The following is a 21877-nucleotide window of genomic DNA, read 5'->3' as shown; positions in this document are numbered from 1 at the left end:
TTTTGGTTTTACCTACTCTATTCTATTTGATTATCTCAAATTAATGTACTTTACAACTGCTAATCAATTTGTTCTTCTCATTTTAATGATAGGTAAGTATTACCAGCTTGCTTTTGAAAAAAGAAAAAAAAGGATTGAAGCTGAGGCTTATGAGATAAGTGAAGAGAATCCATTAAAAAGACCTTTAATTTCAGGTTCTTGAAGGTGTGTAGCTCAAAAACAAAAGGTGTAGAGCTCAGTATTTGCTGATACCTTCAAGCAGCATTCAGGGGCTTCAGTTTGCAAGTTTATACATTGGTAACTCAATGCAAAATATGTATGCAGCCCCTGAAACAGCAGCTCATCCCTCCAAGGAGAGCATGCTACCAGAGATGAAGGAAATAATTATTTCTGCCTTTTTTCCCTTTTTCCCCAAAATTTTTCATGTACTTTTCACAAATTTCTCCAATGGGGAGAGGAAGAGGAGTGAGTGTGAAGGAATACGAGTCAGGAGGAAGGCTGAGGTTACACATTGCAATATTGTCATTATTCTGAGAGATGGATTTGGATTTGAATTGTCTTGGGAATGGAGACTCTGTTAAATTGCTGAGATGATGGACTCATGCTTAGGTCAAGAGAGAAGGGGACAGACTGAGGGAAATTATCTTCTCCATCAGTTCTAAGGCTCTTCCATACAACATTAGGCATAGCTCAGGTTTCTCTTTCTCAGGTCTTGCATGTGAATCCTTCCTTGACAGATTTATCTACATCCTCCCCTTCCTTGAATTTTCATAGTTTACAAATGCAAGGATCAATAAAGCCCAGTAAAATCTTGGTGTAAGGCTGAGCAGCAGAACAGCAAGAAAATCGTGGTTTGTGTTACACAAATGCAGTGTTAGGTTTTTGTATGCAGATGTGAATAATACCATTTCACCAAAATATTGTATTTGAAAAGATCTTTGTGAAAACACAGACAGATCTTGAAAAATTTAGAGAGAGGAGATATTGAAAGGAGTGCCATTTTAATACACATTTCACAGCAATAATATTTCCTGGCAGATTGGTAATCAAATTCCTGTGAGATGCTTTACTTTCACAGTTCTCCAGTGGGTTGGTTCTGCAGGTGTTAAACAGCTCTAACAGGCCTGGATAAGCTGAAAAGCTTGATAAGGTCAAAATGGTGAATGACTTCTGGACACATATCTTATTCACAACACATGCATTTAGTTCTCTGAATTCTTTTCTATTCATCTTTTCATCTCTGTTTTAGTTTCACATCTTCTATAGAAATGTCACCGCATTATTATATTTTCTATTATTATTATTACTGAGCTTTGCAGCGACGATCTTTGTTATTTTCTTGATTCCTGCCCTTTTAATAACCTTTAAATATAGGTCCACTTCTTGCTGGTAGAGCAGCTACTTTGCCATGAGGGTTTGAAAAGGGACTCTTGTAGAAAGAAGAGTGTGTGCTGGGGAGCGTTAAATTCCCTGCGTGTCATTATCTGAGTGGCATCAGCTCAGTGGCACATGGAGCACTGGGCTGTCATGGTCTGTTGTTATGGAACAGCTCCCATGAACCAGCACTGGCTGTAGCTTATGTAACAAGCCTATCTTTAGGCTGATGTACAGCATTTCACATTTGGGCAGGGATGGGGATGATGTTTCCTCTCTGCCTCTGTGTTTTTTTAATGCACACAACTAGCACGTGGAAAGTGGAGGCTGCTGCTTTTTCTGCCTGCTGAAAGGAGATAACGTTTCTTCAAATTGCTGTATTCTGGAAAGAATAAAAGATTCTGGATCTGGGACGTAAATGCTATAGCCTGCTGCCTTGTGAGAGAGACAGAATTTGTCCTGTGGCACCAAAAAGTGCATCTGGGGAGAGATTGCTTCAGTTTGGTGACATTTTTAAGACTTGCTTCAGGGCCCGGATCAGATGTTTCTTAGATACCTATTGGCAAATGCCTCATTTTTGATAGAATTGTTTAGGCTGGAAAAGACATTTTTCATATGATCAAGTAACCCAGCACTGCCAAGGCCACCACAAATCCGTGTCCCCAAGTGCCACAGCTACATTTCTTTTAAATCCCTCCAGGGGTGGCACTGCACACTTCCCTGGGCAGCCTATTCCAGTGCTAACATCCCTTTCCATGCAGAAATTTTTCTCATATCCCATCTGAGCCCCCTGGCACAGCTTGAGGCCATTTTTTCTTGTCCTGTTGTTTGTGACCTGGGAGAAGAGACCTGGCTGTCACCTCCTTCCAGGTGCCTGCAGAGGATGAGAACTCCCCTGATCCCCTTTTCCCCAGGCTGAGCCCCTTTCCCAGCTCCCCCAGACCCTTCCCTGCTCCATTCCCTTCTCTGGACACACTCCAGCCCCTCAATGTCCTTCTTGGAGTAAATGCCCCAAAACTGAACACAGGATTTGAGCTGCTCACCTCAGCAGCAGAGAAATATCACACTCACAGGGTGACCTTTGAGGAAAATCACTAATTTCTTTGTTTAGAGTGCAGAGGGCACAGATCTCATAGAGCAGTTGCTGGTAAATGGAGTATATTATTTCTATATCAGTGTCACACTGTCAGAAAGGGGCACTTTGTTAAGATAATGTGACCTTTAGAATCATCCTTTACTCTTTATTCGTTCTCTGGTACCGTGAATCTCTACTTTTAATTCTTAATGTTTTTCGATGAACTAGAAATAGTAGAAATAACACAAAATTCAGTTATTCATGTTCTTTCCTTTCAGCTATATTAGATTTTTTTTTTTCATAAATGGCATAGGTGCTATTCAGTCTGTGAAAAACTTTTGTTTGCTGACTGTAAAATGTACATCTGTTCTAAAATGTAAGTTTGGTAAGCATTTACATTTTTTATAAAGGAAAGAAACTGATACAAGAATGGGGACCAGCTTCTTTCCAGTGCTTTCTGTGGGGAAAAAAGTGAATTAAAAAATGCCTTGTGAGCTTTGTGCTAGTTGTCTGTTACAGAAACAGAAATCCACAGTCCTGGAGCAATTATTATTTAAAAGGGAAAATACGAGATTAGGTTAGATAATAATGTAGTCAAATCAAAATAATTTGATTTAAATATGAGCAATGCTACCTGCTAGTGCTTTTTTTTTTTGCATGAAGTTCTCAATATATTTTTTTTGAGGAGATTCCCCACGTTCAGAATTTTCCTTCTCACTCTGATCATCCTTATTAAGCACTCATTGAATCAGAGGTTCAGCTTGGTCTCCTTCCCATCCCTCCTGGAGCTGCTCCATGAAATAGGAGTCATGCAATACACTCTGGGTCAAGGAAAAGACTTCCTTGCTTTCATTAGTATGTCCCAGTTTAAGAAATGAAGTTTGGTGATATTTTTGTTTATTTGTTTTGATTTTTTACCTACCAAAAGATGTGGGTGAAAGCTTTCTATCCTACAATGCTGGATTCCAGCAATTGCTCCTTTTTGCTTTCATGTCATGAAGCCTGGGGTCATAGTAAAAGATCTTGCTACTCAGACTAGGAGCTGGAGGTCTGCTTGATTATTTTTAAACCTCACTAATGTGATATGAGTAAAAATACAGTAGCAAAATACAGCTCAGTAGCTTCATGTGCATATTTTTTTGTTGAAGAAATGTTGATTTTTTTCCCCAGAGACAAAACCATTTTTAGAATAGAGGCTGTCCGTTCAAAAAAACATATTCATGTAGCACTGCTACAGCAATTTGTTTGTTCCAATTGCACAGAAGTCATAAGTTTTAAATACTTGAAAGTATGTGAAAGTATACACTTAAATACCTTTCTGAATTGTCATTGAATTTCCATATAAAATCTCAGCATTGTTTCTGTACTTGAATAACTGAATAAAAAATTGTGCTGATATAACAAATGTAGCATATGTTAATATTTCTGAGAAAAGGAAGGAAATGCTGCTTTATTTTGTTTGTGCTTAAAGTTTGAAAGTTCGATTCTGTGTTTAACAGCAGCTGCTTGAGCCTAGTGTTACTTGGAATGAAAAAGAATCCCTTTTAATGACAGTATTTAGCAAGATTTCTGAGAGAAAGGAATTTAGTTGCTAAGCCCTGTTCAGTTCTGAAACTGTGGAAAGTTATGAAAAAAGTTCTATGGGGATTATTTTTATATGGTTTTTGAAAATGATACATTACTGTTTCTGGAATCAGAAACCTTGGGGGTTTTTAGTTTTTTTTTTTTCTCTTTTTCCAAAAGAAACTGTCATCATATAATCCAGTTGGAAATAAAACCTAATTTTTCATAACATTTTTATATGACTATCTCTATTAGCAAACTTTCAGGCCTTCCAAATTGTCCAAAAAAAAAAAAAACAAAACCAAACCAAAAAACCCCAACTTACTGCTACTAATGTCTTCCACTATGGATGTATTTCAGGACCTTGAAAACTGCTGGAGAAGAAGAAAGCACAAACAGGGACAGCATCTCCCCATAAACTTTTTAATAGTATTTTAAGCAGATACTAGACAGATTGTAGATGTGTCAGGTTTGTTAAAGCTAATACTTCAGCTCAGGGAACCCATTTGGCACTTGAAGTAAATCTCCCAGATGGAACAATATCATTAAAAATTAATTGTATAACCACTGGACCTGTCTTTAAAGACTTTTGAACTGCTGAGGCTTTCTAATCAGATATTGTTGCTCCAGTTCACCAGTGAAGCGAATCCAATGACTTTTCCAGCGTATGGCCCACTTCTGTTAATGAAAGTACAATTTATTCACTTCAACATATAGGCTGTAAAACTAATCTCCTGCTTGACACATTATTCTCTTCTGCATGTTTCACTTCTCTTCACTGAACCAAAATAAAAGTGTATGGTAAATCAGAAGGGACACATCAATCAGCTTGGCACCGTTTAAAAGCCAATTAGAGCTGGGGCTGGTCGTTCTGGTGGTGTTTGATACTGAGCCTGGCTCTTCCCTGCCCTGTCTGGGTGAGTTTTATCACACCTGGTATTCTTTGTAGGGTCTTAAGCATTCAAGGTAACCTTAAAAAAAAAAACAAAACCTTATTTTTGTTTTTTTTTAAAAAGTTTTTTAGTATTTTTGTCTTTTCCTCTTCTCTTTGGGCTTTCTTGTGGCTACTTACCACTATTCACTGCCATGTCGTAACTTTTGGATGGTAAATATTGATCAGAAAATTAACAGCACTTTTATTTACACTACATCTGTTGCAGTTGATGGTGGACAAAACCAAAAACTGGCTCTTACACTTCAGGGTTTTGGTTTTTTGTTTTTTTTTTTTTAATTTTATTTTTTTAAATGTCCACCTACAGCACCTTTAGGGCTGCTTGGAGTAATTTTTATAGTCAGAAGCCTAATATTTACCACTAAATATTTTAGTTCTTACTACCAGTTTCATTTACCAATAAGGTATTTGTTGCCGCTAAAGTCGTTCAGTGGTTGTGTAGTTTTCTAAGAAAATACCAGATAATAAGTTCCATTTATTCTGTGTATAGCTATAGAAAATGCAGGTATATATATAGTTGTGTGCATTTATACTTGTGTACACTTTAAATAAACTGGATATATGTGTGCAAAACATCAGTCATTCCTTCAAAAACCCCAAAAGCAACCAAAAACCCCCAAACAACAATGACATAGGACATGCAGAGGATTTTAATGAGACTCTGCCTTCAGACTTTTTCCAAAACACTCTTGTGTAGGTAGTCTGAAAAGCAAGATAAAGCTTCATTAAACAGCATTTGATTAAAAAAAAGGTAATTGTCTTATGTGGTAAAGGCACTATTACACTCTGAACTCATATGCCATATTTATTAAAATTTGAACTCCTTTTTCAAGTGCAGTACAGAATTATATGGTATTTATTATTGTTTTCATTATGAGGTTTACTTTAATATATTTTTCTGAGTTTATTTAGCATTTTAAACTATACATCATAAACCTAGCTGGAATGATGCTGGGGATTGTGATGTTTCTACATCCAAGTGACCTTTTGTGATATTTCTCTTTTGTTTTGTTAACTTATGGGGAATAAATTGTGAGACTCAAAAGACGAAATTATAGGAAACAGCTGTAAATGCTTCACTTCTTTAATGCCATTTACCTACTCAGTAAAAAACAGGAAAAAATAAGTGTGTAACAAAGTGGCACTCCAGGAAGCTGTGCTGGTTTTTTGTTTGCTGTGCATTCTAAGAGAGAAGTTGATCCCAAGATGGAACTGACTAGATGCTCAGTTTGGAGAGACCTTATCTTACTTGTTCACAATATTTAATGCTAAATAATATTTCATGGGTTATTTTATAGTATCATAAAATCCAGAACCCAACTTCCATAATCCATTCTTATACGGAGTTTGCTGAGAAATGGAACTAATAAAAAAATAATACAAGGAAAGTTTGCATTATGAGCTGCCTAAATCACAAGCCTAGGTTTTTTTACTTCCAATTAGGCAGCCAATTATGGCATTTGTAGTCAGAATGAAAATAACCCAAAAATTCAACTAATGATTTTATGATGTTTCTTTTATACATGTCTATATGCATTTATATAAAAATTACTACTTGCACATTGTGACTCAGATATTGTGACTCTTAAAGCCATTTGACCTTTCCATAAGGACAAAATATGCTGCTCTATGACAAAATTAAAGTATTATGTATAAACTGATATTATTTTGAGGTAATTTCACAACCATTAATTCTACCTTACTCCCAACCCTCCTTTTTTCTTCCCATATCTTAATGTCCCACTGGAAGACATCCCATAATGCCAGCAGGGGCTGGAGCATGCTGAGTCTCAGTGACAGTTTGCTGATTATTCCAATTCATTTGCATTTGCTTCCTTACACTTTTGTGCTTTAATTTATGCCCATAATGAAGTGGGTGATGCATCTCTGATGTGATTTCACATTCCTGAGGTTAGGGTGACTCAGCACCACTGAGTTAAAATGCCAATCAAACCTTGTGTGCCTCTGTTTATCTCATCCTCAGCCTGTTTGTAGGCAGCAATCCCTTGTCTAAAACATGAAGTTTCCATAAGAGCTTCAGGAGAGCCTTTTTTCTCTTTCAGTTTTCATAGGTGTTAAGTACACAAACAACATTGGGCTGTTTTGGTTTTTTTTTGTTGTTGTTATTGGGGGTTTTTTGTTGTTTTTTTCTGTTTTTTGGGTTTTTTTTTTCCTGTAATCCTCTTCTCTCATTTTCATGTAATTGCTCAGTTAAACTCTGATACCTGTATTGTGCCACTCCATATCCATGGTATTCTGTTCTTCTGCATGAAATGAAGAATTAATAAGACCAGAATTTCTCCATTGCCTTCCCACATCAGAAGTATCAGAGTTCTGCAGAGAAGCAAGAGCAGATGTGTGTGTATCTTTCTGACCTCTTTGTACCTGCAAAACTAAAGATAAGTTTTCTTTTTATGTGTTGCTGTTATTTTCTTGTCTACAAGGACAACTTATACTTTATCATGCTAATTTTTATATTTTTCCACCTTAAATGTTGTATTCGGAGTAAAACGTGGCATAGAACTTCTTTTTTATTACTCTTTCCATCTGCAGAATGGATGGGTGGAAAATCACTGCCAATTCAACAAAAGCTATTGCACTGCAATTAAAAGATCAGACTGGACATCGTTAATTCCCTTCCTCTTTCTGATTTTTTGGGGTTTTTTTTGGAAACATGTTCTAGGAGTTGTGTAATTAAATTATTACCTGCTGTATTACCATCTGTTTACATGATTTTGAAACGTTTCTAACCTCTGTGTGTGCGTGTTCATGACTTTTAGGAAGTGCCAAAAAAGCAGTGAACGTACTCAGCAGATGGACTGAGGGACTCACACCCTCCAAGCAGTCAGTATTGATTGTTCTGGGTGGAATTAACCATATTTTCTCCAAATCTAATTATTTTGTTTCGAAACATGGCAAAGATGTTTTTATTTTCCATAGTCAGATATTCCTTTTGGGTTGAAGGCCTACCCCAGATCATTGCTGTGGGTAAACATTACTTTTAGAAAATTCCTGGTAAGGTCATGTATGATTGTTTTTCATTTAGCTCAATACTTGTATCATTATCTTAACTCAATCCTTGCACTCTACAATGTGCTGCAGGTAAATCTTAAAAAAACAAAACAAAGCTAGATCTCATAGCAGGCCTGCCAAAAAGTGGGATTTAGATCTCAATGCTTAAATGCTTCAGGTATGTGTTTGTTTTCAACTCTTAATGGTATTTCATACAAAGCAATTTCATTAATACCTTAATGGTATTTCATTCAAAGCAATTAAAATGTTGAGAGGGTTAAGGTTGGAACATGTTGTCCAGTAAAAAGCAAGGTATCATTTTCATTTAGAGGGGAAATCTGCATGGAAGAGGGACAGTAAGAGCTGGCTCTGGTCAGGTAGTGGGAGAGTATTCTGCACAGCCTCAGTAGGTCATTTCAGAGTGTTTATGGATATCTTTGGAAACATCCTTGGGGTCCAGGTGTGATGGGGAGTGAGTTACAGATTTTTGGAGTGTTGCTCCAGCTCTGCCAGGAAGCCTGGCTGATGGGTGGGTTGTGCTGCTCTTGGCTTCCAAAAGGCAGAGCTTCTGGCCAGCAAACTGGCTTTGAGCTCATCCCACTCCAGAATTGCTTTTTGTCATTTATTAAAGCAGTGGATGTAAATAGTGAGACATCTTGATGATCCCAACTTGTGAGTTTAAGCAAACAACGAAGCAAACCAGAAAACACCATCAATATTAGCTCGTAATTCAAGATGTGTTGTGGGATGGAAAGCTGCTGCTGGCTCAGTTCTGCAGTTTGTGGGAACGGACCAAACAGATTTCCTTTAATGCTGATGAGAGTTAGCAGCCTTGCAGCCCACAGGAGGAGTTCATTGTGTCAGCGTGAAGGAAGGGATGATCCTCTCAAACACTTTCAGGCTGGAAATTCCATCGACTGTTGCATTCATTAATAATCTTGAGACTTCTGCTTCGTGGCTCAGGTCTAATGGGCTCATTAAATGAGAGTCCATTCAGGTTTCATTCAGCTGTGTGAGGCCTAAATTGGGATAGGGCTCTAAGAAGATTTTGCTTACTGCCACGTTATGTAGGTTTTCCAATTTCTTACTCATTTTGCAGTCATTTTGACCTTGCTAAACCAGATTCAAACTATTGTCAGAGGCATTTAAGTAGCTTTTTTCAGCGCTATATTCAAAAACTCTTAAGTTAATGCCCTCTCTACATTTCATTCCCTATATATTTATTTTGCAGGTTCTCATTAATTGAATTAGATTGTAGTCCTCCTTTGTTTTTTTCTGTGAGATTGCTCTGCAGGATAAATCCATTGTAACTTTGAAGGCTTATGCTAGAGGTGCATCCTCATAGGTATCTACTCAAATAAAAGTGCCCAGTGTAAAGTGTTCTCCTTTTCCCATAAACAAAATTCCCAATATAATCAGTAGAATTACTAGTTTTTGATAATCTGCATCTCTAATGAGAAAGTCATCTCTTTACTTCCATGGTAGCTACTTCAATGATACATAAAAGTGCTTTAGAACAGTGCTGATTTTGTTTCTGAAATCACCCAGCAGCTTAACAACCAGCTTGGATATAAAATTCAGTTTTCCAGTTCTTTGTAGTAGTCTGTACTATGTAGAAAAGTTTATGGGCATTTAGCCAACTGCCTTTTTATATGTTGAATCCACCTGTTTTGACATTAATCCATAAAAATAAACTCCATATGTAGCCCAGAAAATGGTCTTTGTGGGTCCCAAGTTACAATGGCAATAATTAAAAGGATTGCTTTCATGTCCCAGATGGTGACTATGGTAGATAATTGTATTCTCTGCAATTATTTTGGACTAAGCTTCCTTTAGCAGAGGAAGGTAAAAATCCAGTATATGATTTTGAAACAGCACACAATATTTAACTGGTTTTACTGAAGGCTTAATTATTTCAATGGAACAATGGAAATGGATTACAAGTCCAAATGAGATTTATGGAGCATTTATGTGTTACTTACACACAGATGTGGCACAATGGTCACTGTAGGGTTGCTGTTTTTAAATTCGATGTGGTGGGATTTGGATACAACCCTGTAATGGTTCTATTTGGGAATTTTTTAAAAAAAGTCTGAAAATGGGGAATGGAACTCACTGCTTTTGGCCATATTGAGACCAAGCCCTTTGCAGTGTCTGGCAGGGCAGCTTTGTATTTGGGTGAAGCAGAGTCACAGTTTGATACTTTTCGAAAAAGACTGAAAAATTGAGTAATTAACTAACATCCTGATAGCTGATGACTTGCCATGCACTTGTAATGATTTTGCTTGTGTTATAACAACCCTGGTTTCAGGCTGTATTTTGCTAGTATAAATATTTTGTGATAGAGCAGTGCTTCCTGAGTTTTGCATTTTCATGCCATTTGCCTAACATTTGGTCTCAAAGCAGCTTTACTTTTAAGTGCTATTGAAAATCATTTATTTTTAATAATGCCCCTGTTCATAAATAAATTATAAAAGCTATGAGACATGCTTAATATAGTTTACCGTGTTCCTAAATACACTTAATAGGTAAAGAAATTACAGGTATGTCCTATATCTAAAATACAGGGAGTTCTGAGTGTTTGCTGTTGGTAAAAAAAAGGGAAATCATTCAGTCTTGCATTTCTGTTAATGTACAAACTGTTTTCTAATGTCAATTCTTGATTAATTTTGATTATAAATTTAGTCATGCTAAATTTTTCATGAACTTGGGTGACTTTTCACTAGAGAATGGTTTGCCTCGTTTCCTGCTGTAAATCATGAAAAGTACTGTACTATGTAGCTCAGTGGAAGACATTTCTTGTAAAAAAGTAGTAGAGATAAAGAAAGTGCTGCTGCTTTCTTGATTTGCATGTCCTGATCCTCTTCCTCATGGGCATCTTCTGACTTCTCTCTATTTTTTTTTCCCTGAGCTTGGAATTAGGTCATGTATAAATAAAGCTGATGAAGTTGTTTTGTGAGGGAAATATTCCCACTAAACCCCTAAATTTAATAAAAATGCACATTTTTAGTAAGGAAATATTTATTTCTAAGAGAAATAATTAACATGTAAGGTAAAGCAGAGAATGCTGAGTTTTGAATGACATTTCTGGGGAAACTGAAAAATTTCATTTCCATTTCTCGAAGTCAAAGAAAGTATAGACCCTTGTGGAGTTTAGGATCCATATCTATATCTATATTTGTTATTATTATTTTTTAATTTGTATTTTAACAGGGAAGAAAGGCAGGAGAGACCAGGGCCATCCTGAAAGTCAGTGTAGTGATCTAGAGAATTTCCCAGGGGCCTGCAGAGAGACAGAAGCTGCTTATGAATGATGGGTGGTTGTACATTTGTTTACTTTATGAAGTCTTCTCTTCTTCCTTCAAGGAGACATCTAAGTATTGTAGGAAGGAAAAAAGGCAGGTAATTGGACTGTAATTCCTATTTTGATCAAAGTTATCTGTATAATGTTGAAAATACTCAGATAGTATTTTGGAGAATTTGATAGATTATATTATTCAGAGTCACTAATAGCATGTTTCTTGGGAATCCTTTTCAGAGTCAGTTATGGATAATATTTTCATGAATTTTGCCATGTTATGTTCTTTGGAAATTATCTTATTGATTCCCTTCAAGTGAGGGTGACTTTCTGAGAACACTGGTTTCTTAGTGGCTCTGCACAGACAGTGAGGGCTGGTGACTGAGATTAAAATCAGGCTGGGAATAAAATCAATAAAAAGCTTTATAACTTTGAAATTTCCATGAAACTCTCAAATCAAGTGTTTTCAAATGAAGCTGTCTGAAGTAGCACAGGTTTCCATTTGTTTGTGTCACTGGACAGATGCAGCAGATGAATCCCAAGCTAGGAAGCAATTAAATGCATTAACTGCTGGATGAAGGAAGGAAAGCCTAAATCCAGATGGTTTTCCTGCTTCAGGCTGAAGGGTTCATAGAATAGGACCTCACTTAGGTCCTACACTAAAAGATGAGTCTCTATATATTAATCTCTAATAGTTCCTCTTCAAAAAGAGAAGTCTGCCTGGTGAAGACCAGGTGCTGCTGTCCTGCTCAGCCTTGCTGTGCTCCTCATCCAAACCTGCACAGCTCCTGCAGTGAGTCCTGCTGGGAATTCTTGTGTTTCCACCTGCTCCAAGCCAGCTGCACTTACTGAAGGGTTTCTGGAGATGTAGCATAGCAATAGCAAGGCATTGTTCCAGAAGTGTGTGTGACCAGGGCTGGGCTGACACAGACCTTATTTGTGTGGTTTTTCTGTGCTTTTTTACATAAAGTTACCCTGAGAAGGAAGTTTTGTCCACGTTTTGGTGATGTAGAGGTTGCAGCAAATACAAGACATAGAAATGAAACGTTTCATTTATCAGTAATTCAGCAAACCTGCATCATTCCTGTGCTTCAAGGGTTACAAGTCAAGCAGTTTTTAGCAAGCTGCTAATCTGCTGTGCTTGCTCTATAGTTATAGTTGCTTGCTGTCCCAGGAGTTTCCAGCAAATGCTCATACAATCTGATTAACATGGTTCACATACAAAGGGCGCTGGCCTGGGGACTACCACGTCTCATTAATGGAAATGAATTTTTCATGCCATGACTGCTATGTCTCTGTGTTAGGACTTTTCATTTCTTTTTCCAATTCTGTCTCTTTTCTGTATTGTATTTTTTTAAAAGGCAAAAATGTCTGTATGAATTTTAACAACCGGTTATATTACAGGTCTGAGAGTTTTTATTTTTGCATAGTGATGTTATTTTTACTAAGAAACAGATGTACTGGCAGCAGAGGAAAGAAAAGGAGTGCAATGGCATACATTTGTGTTTATATTGAACCCTTTAGCTCTGATTGAATGCTTGATGAGTTCAGCTTAAGGATGAGGTGACTTGATCTGTTCTTGGCAGCAGTCCTGCTTTGTGTGGGAGGTTGGAGCAGGTGACCCTGTGAGGTCCCTGGCAGCCAACATTTTCATGATTCTGTGAATTGTCAACTTTTCAGTGTAACTTTCCAGAATTAATTCCAGCATTGTAATTGATGTATCATCCCATATTTTAAAGAGGCTGTAACTTGTTCTACTGTGAGGTGAATATGAACATGTTCTGGTTTACAGCTGAAAGCAGGGACAGAAGGTTTAGTCTTCTCCTAGCACTGTTCCTTTGGATATTTTGGATTAATGGTGCTTTGTAAAGAAAACTGGAGAGGAAGCAATAGTACATATTGAGCAAGTATGCAAAGATGCACTGTGACTGGTAATCCACAGCTGCTTTCCTGTAGCATTTGTTATTTAACATATTTTGCTGTCAGCAGATCGTCATTTTCTGTACCATTACTTTTTGAAAGTTCCCAAACGTCACTGTCTGTCTTGTCCAAGGTGTGTACCTGGCCATGGGTGTCCAGCATCTTACAGGATCATCAGCCCACATTGAGCTGATGGTGCAGAGCTGAATTAGCAGAAACCATCAGCCCTTCTGTTGATGCACTGTTCCCACTTTAGAAGGGAATTGCTGCAATACCTCTAAGCATCAGTTATATGGTTTATAGCCTCCTTTAGCTCAGTGCACTGAGCTATATGTTTCTTGAATATGTCCTCTTTGTTCTTGTCATAATGCACACTTTGCTTCTCTTCAACTGCTAATGTCTCTAAATCAAAAAGTTCTACAACATAAACAATTTAAGCTGTAATAGCTATGCACAACCCTGGCCAAGTATAGAGAAGGTTTATGAGAAGTTTTTCCTCTACAGTCACTGATCTGTTTATTTTAGATTACAAGGTGTGTATCACGCTATTCTCTAAGTGGTTAAGAAGTGTTATGGTTGCTTTTTAAGGAATTACTCCTTGAGAAATGTGTAAAGACTAACAGTATTAACAAGCTCAGTCTCCTGGCAGTCTGTGATAAGTTGTGCATAGATGGTAGTTTGACTGTCAACTTGAGTGTGTCAAAAATGACCAGATCAGGCTGAGACTGAGAACTGAGGTAGTCTTTAGGATAATGAACTTCTCCAGCTTATTTCTTGCAATGCCCTCATCTCCATACAGCACAGCAAGACCGAGAGATTTGCCTAAATGATTGGGAGACCATCAAAGAGAGGCTGAAGATTAAACCACAGCATCAGATCTGGCTGCTTTTGTGGCTTAGTTCCAGAAAGGCCTAAGTAAAAGTGTCAAATTCTTCTGGAGAGCTACTGAAAGTCTGCATGTTACTGATATGTGAAGCTTTACATGTAGATGTACTTCATCACAGATCTTAAACCTGTGCCTGCAGAACTGCCAGAACATAGATATGCAGAAGAAACAGCAGAAAGCAGGGGTGCTTCCTTTATTTTTTATCCTCAGGAATCCACTGAGGATTCCTTCTTTGACCTGAACTAACACATCTCAGATTTTCTTTTCAAGAGAAATCACAAACTCATTTCAGCGTGTAGACATTGGAGGATTCAGGATGCTGAATGTCACACCATGTTGGCTATGTGTGAAAAAACATGTTCTGATAAATTCACAGGAATTGTACACCATGCAAAATTACACCTCCAGGCAGACTCAAATGACCAAACTCTGACATTTCTCAGACTTGACAGCTTATTTCAGTGGAGATTTAGGAAAAAAAAAAGGTCAAAGGACACCAAACATATTACTGCTCTACTCCGCCTATAGCTATAGCAACACTAAATCTTCTAATATTACATCTTGGGGCAAATGAAGGGTTTCTCATTTAGGCCCTAGAATCTGGAGTAAACAAGGCTTAGGAAGAACAGCTGAAGGAGGTGCTGGTGTTTGGAGAAAAGGAGCCTTAGGTGAGATCCTACTCTTCCTACAGCTCCCTGAAAGGAGGTTCAGCCAGGTGGGGTCGGTCTCTTCTCTCAGGTAACAAGTGGTGAGATGGGAAGAAATGGCTTTAAGCTGCACCAGAGAAGGTTTAGATTGGATATAGGGAAGCATTTATTCACTGAAAGCTCTGGCACAGCTGCCCAGGGCAGTGGCAGAGCCACCAGCCCTGGAGTTATTTAGAAGCTGTGCAGTTGTGACACTTGGGGACATGCTGTAGAGGTGGCCTTGGCAGTGCTGGATTAATGGTTGGGCTGTTTTCCAATCTACCCAGCTATGGTTCTGCCATTCTACAGATCATGTGCAGGGTTTTTACATCATCATGGCTCCAGCAAACATCCCCTGGGCTGGCCAGGAGCAGGCTGAGGGTGCCTGAGCAGCTCGGTTGCCTCCTGACAGAGCCTGGGTGTCCGTGTGCCTTGGCAGGTGTGCAGAGCTCACAGGTGTGCAGAGCTCACAGGTGTGCAGGGCTCAGAGGTGTGCAGGGCTCAGAGGTGTGCAGGACACACACACACACAGGTGTGCAGGGCACAGAGGTGTGCTTTCATAAACACTAAATCTTGGGTTGCAGTAGCAGTTGCCACGGCAACATCACTCTGCCTACTTGAGCTTTAACATTTGAGAGTTCACCCAGAAAATAAATTTGGCGTGATTATGAAGTACACTTGCTTGTTTTCTGAATTTTTTGGATACAGATCGTTGAAAAGAGCAGAAAATTATGTTACTGCCTTACTGTTTTCTGCCATAAACCATGCACAGAATCATTAAAGCTGTCATCTATCAAAATATAGTAAAATTCCAATAAAGCTAAATTGTAAATGTTGCCATCTTCAGCTCCATAATATATTATTTTTAAGGGCTCTTTGTCATTGTTGAACTTGATAAAACTGAGTAAAACCCCACTGAGCAAGAAATGAGAAAAAAAAAATCTAGAAAATATAGTCTTGAAGTAAGGATTTAATTTTTTTGTACAAGTACTGACCTATTTTTCTACAGCAAGTTAGAATAGCACAGGATGGTGACAGCAGGAACATTTTTGTGTGTGTCTATCAGTATTTTGAATATATAATTTAAAGTCTCGTTTTATAAAAAAAATTACTCTTGACACGAGACATTAGGGCTTCATATTTCCTCTGTATCTCTGATTTCCATGTGAAATATTGCTAGTAGGAAGATTTGTCTTCTGTAACCAGCTAAGTTTGAGAAATTGATCCTAAACTCTGAAAACTGGAGCACTTGGAACAGAAAGGTGTGGAGTCTCCTTCACTGGAGATACCCCAGAACCAAACTTGTGCTGTGTCCTCTGGGATCACCCTGCTGGGGCAGCGAGGTTGGACCAGTTTTAGAAGTTTTAGATAAAATTGTGTCCCAAATGGTCCAGATTCATGAGCTTGTCTGTGGGTTGTGGTTTCTTTTTTTATTTTTTTTTTTTTAATTTTTTTTTTTTTTGTTTGGTTTAGTTTGGTTGGTTTTCTTTCCCCAAACTGAACGTGTTCATATTTTCACTGCAAGGTTTTGTCAGTGATGGTTTAGAATCAGGCATGGAGCTGACACCTATGATGAGGCCAGATTCCTTTTTGTTGTTTGTAGCTCATCCATAAAAATGACCTTTTGATTTTGGTTTTCTTTTGTTTGTTTTTGTTGTTAGTTAGCTGCTTGGTTGTGGTATTGTTTTCTTTGTGGTCTTTTTGTTCTGGTTTGTGGTTTTTTTTTTTCTTTGCAAGATATGGGTTGAAACCACATAGTGTTTTGCAATGTTGGTTTGCCTCTTTTGAAGTATAGCAGACTTCCACTAGCATACTTTATTACAATGTAGTGGCTTGCAAGTGTACAGTTTCCAAATTTTCAAAGTTAAAATGACTTAATATTTTAAATAATAATTTAAATAGGATTGACTGTAATTAAAGAGAAAAAAGAGTTTGAAAAATATCAAAGTGAAATGTGCCCAAGCCAAAACTGGCAACGTAAAAATTTCCGAAGCAGAAATGAGTCATATAAAATTAACTTTCTTAAGAACTGCTATGGCCTGTTAGTACAGCTATTGCTGTCAGCATTTTCAAGTTAAATACCATTTACAATGATTTTATTTCACATCATATTCAACTATCAGCTTAAATGCAAATGCCCCAATAATAGTTTTTGTCCTGGTAAAGCTTTGTCTTTTATTTCTTTCAGAGGCACTTATAATGTCTGAGGGAATGTAATGCAAAATATATTATTGATGGAACTTTGAAGTTGGAAAAACATACCTGTGCAGACAAACTGGATTAGGTTAGTGTACAGTCAGTGTGAGGAAAAATGGGGAAAGGGAAAGACTGACATTCTGGGAGAAGAGCTTTGGGTGGGATGGACAGGAGCTTGGGCAGAGTTTTTTGGGAAGGTAAATGGTTGGGAGGTGGTTTGGGGAGGAAGATTCAGGTGGTGGGGCTGGAGCCTGGTGCAAATGTACAGAGATGTGGGAATGAATTTCTTCCCCTTTGACCCAGTTAGGGAGCACTGTGTAAACCCATGTGCTCAACACATCCCAACTAGCCCTGAAAGTCCTGATTCTCCATCTGCTTCTTGGCATTTGGAAACACTGAAATCCTATCCAATCCTACCCAGTGCCCTTCTCAAGGAGAGCAGCAGGGTGTGAGAGTTGATTCCAGTGGAAAAATGAGTGATTAATTAATGAACTAAGAAACTGGAGTGTGTGTGTGTGGCTTCTCTCTCATTGTTTGGCGTGGTCATCCTGATGTTTGCAAATGAGCAAAAGAGTGAACAGTGAGAAAACTGAGCTGTTCCACCCTAAGGGAGGGAAGAGCTGTCCTAAAACAGCACAGCACGTCCCACAAGAAGTGCACAGGCTCTGTAACAGAGCCATTTATACTGCTCTGATTGCACTGCAGTTTTAATAAACCTCCTCGGTACACTCTGCATACATCACAGGTGCTGTTAGCTCCTCTAAGGTCAGTAAATATCTCTGAGTTTTGTTTCAGGCAAATAGGTATTTGCAAACTAAAGATGTCTGAGAATGGGAAAGATCTGTGTTAGCAATACATGCCTAGCATATTAGAGACCAGCTAAGGCTGCCTTTTTGTTACCTGATGCTTTACTGGGGTTTCCTGCAATCCTACTGCAAGCCCCAGGAATTCAGAGATTCTGAAAAGGCAGCAGGCAAATCTATCCATGTACCTATGCACATCGGATGGCCCAGGGTATTATAGCTCAGGTGGATAATGCATTTGATTGTAGGCAAATCAACTCCTGTTCCAGCTGGACATGATTGTGCACAAGTTGTATCAATCAGGGTGCAGCACGGCCCCTGTTCTTGTCAGGTGGTCATCCTTTGTGTTGATGTTCATGGTGTCCTGGTCCACATGGCTGTTTGTGATAGAATAAAATCAGTGAGAGATTCTGAAGAGGTTAAATACATCATTCACCTATGCCAAAAAGGGCTTGCTAACGAAGAGACAGCTTTGGATTCAGCTTAGCTGTGTTTTACAGACCTTTCTCCAGTCTGATCTCTGTTCTTTCTGCTACAGCACTGCTCAGTCTTTCAGGTTGCATCCATCTTCAGTGAAATGTGAACAACTGGTGGGTTTTGTCATTTGTTTTTATCTGGTGGCTCTATGGAGTGACAAGGTACTTAATTGTCCTGCTGTAACTGCACTGCTTGCCAAGCCATATCCCAAAGGTGAGGGAAGGGAGAAATCATTACTGCACAAAATTAAGGCAGTGGTGATGGAAGTATCACATTATTATTTTTGAATTACAGGGTAGTGTAATGTTGCTGTTGACAAGGGCATCATAATCTCTTCTGCAAACAAGTTTTGTCAGGGATTTATAACTCTGAAGAAATTTGTCTAGGCCTGAAACTTGGCATCATCTCCTTTAACAAAGTACTAATTTGTTGTCATACATACTTTAAAGCCTTGCAAGTGCAGGGGGTGTTGGGTTCCATGATAAGCACAGCACACCTGCAAACAAATGATATTATGGCAATTTTGGGGGGGTTCTCCCAGGCACAAAAAGATTATGAGGACTTAGAGAAAAAGCACTCTATAGAAGATACTGAGAAGAAAATAGAAATTAAAGACTCCTTCAAAATGAGATGAACCGACAACCCTGGAATTTTGGATTTTTGACTGTACAGAGAAGCCACAATGCCTTTAGGAGAATTCCTGGGTGAATTTTGCCTTTTCAGTGCTGAGCTCTAAGTGTCCTGAGAAGGGCTGGCTGTGAGCAGCCCATTAACACTTGCCACACTTCTTGCTGTGCATGAACCTGCTAATTGTCTCTGCTATTTATGAGCTGCATTTAACAACTGCAGCACCAGTCACAATTTACAGCAGTATGTTCATATTGCTTTTTCCTTCTTGGTTTCATAAAATGTTCATGTAAACTCACATTTCTGGGGGGGTGGCAGGGCCTTTAATGAAGATCATATTCTGTAGTTTCCAGAAGCTTCACTAATAAGGGATTGAAGCAGGGCAAGTTGTCAAGAAAAGAAGTTTCTGGTGGTTCCATAACAAGATGTGCCTATCAGGCAGGATGTAAATGTGTTATTTTTAAGGTCAAAGCAGAGTTTTGAAATGGGCTCGTTAAGGCAATAACGATCTGATAAAGCTGACGCTCCTGATTTCTTCTGTACAATTAATTGAAGGGATATTTAGCTTTGGTTTGATACCTCTCTATAAACATTCTCCCACAAATCAGTGGAAGTATAGAAATGTACATCAGCTTTATTGGTCATCAGCTTGGCTCTGTCCAGTATTCCACAGTTTATGATCCCTTTTGCTGTCCCTACAGAGTGGCTTTAAGGCTCACTTGGTGCATATTCAGACTTCTGGCATTTTGCAGTTGCTCTTTTATCTTTATAATAAAACATGTATTTAACAACAATTAAATGTTGAAACAGCTTGCTGGCAGATGGGGTGAATTTTTTATCTCCTGAAGTTTTCAAAAATGTCTTTCAAAAATATGTTCATTTTATGGTCTGTGTTATAGAGAAGACTGAACTAGAGTATTGTAGTGTTTTTTTCTTGACTTCAATTTTTTCTGTATTTCTATTGTCTTTTTTTTTGTTTTTTCCCAATTCACTGTTACTGTGAATATGTAGTGTTTTCTTTCTTCTTCCAATACCAGGCCAGAATTACATTTAATACATAATGTTGAAGTCATGCCTACTTCCATGACCAGCTAAATACCAAATACTAAATAAAACAGATACAGATACAGGTGATACAGCTTGCATGGCACAAATGATCTGTGCCTTGAGAACCAGGAGACCCCTTTGTAAAATAACTTTTGGAATGGTTAAATGCAGTGATTTCAGGAGCTACAAGGTAAGTTGTGCTGTGTCCTTAGACTGAAACAATGAGCTTAGAAATATTAGAGGAAAAACTTAAGAACTGCAGCTCCTCTTGCATTCTTTGCATTCCTTAACTAAAGGACATGTGTTGCTAATAAGAGCCCACACTCCAAAGACTGGTCTCAAATATAACACTGGATTGAATATTGATTTTTATTTTAGGTCACTTAGCTGCTTGCTTGTTTGTCGTTGGTTTTGGGTTTGTTTTTTTTTTCTCCTGAAGTGAGGATTCTGGTTTTGATTCTGAATTGAATTGCTGAGATGTTAAGCTGTGGAATGGGGTTACTGCTCATCTGCATAACAACCATTAATAACCATTTCAAGAAATTTCATATGAATTTTTATTATGCATTTATATATAGATTTAAATAACCTTTATTAAGATGCTCCATTGAACAATAACACGCTTTTTAAAATATCATAAATACAGGGAAAACTTAACTACCATAGATAGGCAGTGGTCAACATTTATAAGCTCAGCAAGATTAATATTTGCCATGAAACTGCATCTGAAAAACTGCCTTAATTCTGGTTTATGGCTAGTACTGTAGTAATCTGCCAAGGAAAGAGTTTGTTGAATGACTTCAGGAATTCTAGAGCCAAAATTATGTGTTTATGAAATGCAGTGATTATTTGCTTTGCTTTAAAGGACAAAACATCAGTCTTTAATAAAAATCAATATGAAATGGAGCTAGAAAGATGAGGTAGTTGGGCAGTTGATATTACCTAGCAGTGATCTCTGCCACTGATGGTTTCCAAATTAATCCTTCCACTAACAGGAGATGGAGTGGAAGGGTAGATAAATAGCTTGAAAACTAGTTACCTCAATTTTCCAAAGAATATTAATACATGGTTTGATGTCCGGTTGGGGCTTGGCAGGAAGCTCAGTGCAGCAGGAATCATTTTTGGGCTGGCATTATTAAATATCTTCCTGAACAACCTGGATGGAGAGGCAGAGGGATCCTTCCCAAACCTGAGGGCAGGACTGACAAACTCCACAGAGGGCAGCCACAGCAGCTTTGCAACTGTCTGACTTTGCAGCCTTTTGTGGCCTCTGCTGGAATTTAAAGACTGAATTTGCAGTTGTTATTTAAATAAATAATGCAGGCTTTCACACTAATTTAGGAGGTTTAGTTCAACTCACTCTAAACTCTGGAAGAATTTGGATTGCAGGGGGAGAATTGATTTGCAAAGGGACTGGAATGGTGACTTGGAAGGTGTGGGCTCTCTGGTTATTCCCAGGCTGTCTGACAGTTATAGGTGAGGGATATTTATATGGCTGTAGGGGGAAAATAGGAACTGTAAATTGGTATTGTATAGAGGCAGATAGCCTTTCAGGGGACAATGGGCTGTTTCATTATATTGGAGCTTGCAAGCAGTTTGCTCTCTTCAGAGAGCTTCAAAAAGCTGAATTCCACTTTACCATTACAGTGGGTTCCTCTATTGTGTGGTAATGTTATTTGGAGGTGAGTCTTGGAGAGTGAAAAATGCCTTAAAATATAAAAATGGAGTGGTAATGTAGTGTTGTAGGTGTCAGTCTAGTGCTCATCACTGTGAGAGGTTTCATATCTTTATCTTAATTTTATTCTAATTGAGAAGTGAGTCTGGTGTATGAAAAGCCCTAAATTACAGATGCTTATGTGTTGGAATGGCTATTGTGAGAGTGTGGGGGAAAAGGCACCCTGTTGTTGCAGTCTGTCAAAAATGATTTGTTGAAAATTGACTTTGAGTGTTTCTACTGGAGG

The 21877-nt window shown here is 38.2% G+C and overlaps 1 protein-coding gene across 1 annotated transcript in view; it reads left to right on the top strand.

Moving 5' to 3' along the window:
* The window catches only part of NAALADL2 (N-acetylated alpha-linked acidic dipeptidase like 2), a 309883-nt gene that overhangs the window by 64674 nt on the left and 223332 nt on the right, over positions 1–21877 (top strand). The window lies entirely within an intron of this gene.

Source organism: Catharus ustulatus, chromosome 10 (assembly GCF_009819885.2).
Source record: "Catharus ustulatus isolate bCatUst1 chromosome 10, bCatUst1.pri.v2, whole genome shotgun sequence".
Lineage (NCBI taxonomy): Eukaryota > Metazoa > Chordata > Aves > Passeriformes > Turdidae > Catharus > Catharus ustulatus.
This window is presented reverse-complemented; position numbering and strand designations above follow the sequence as displayed.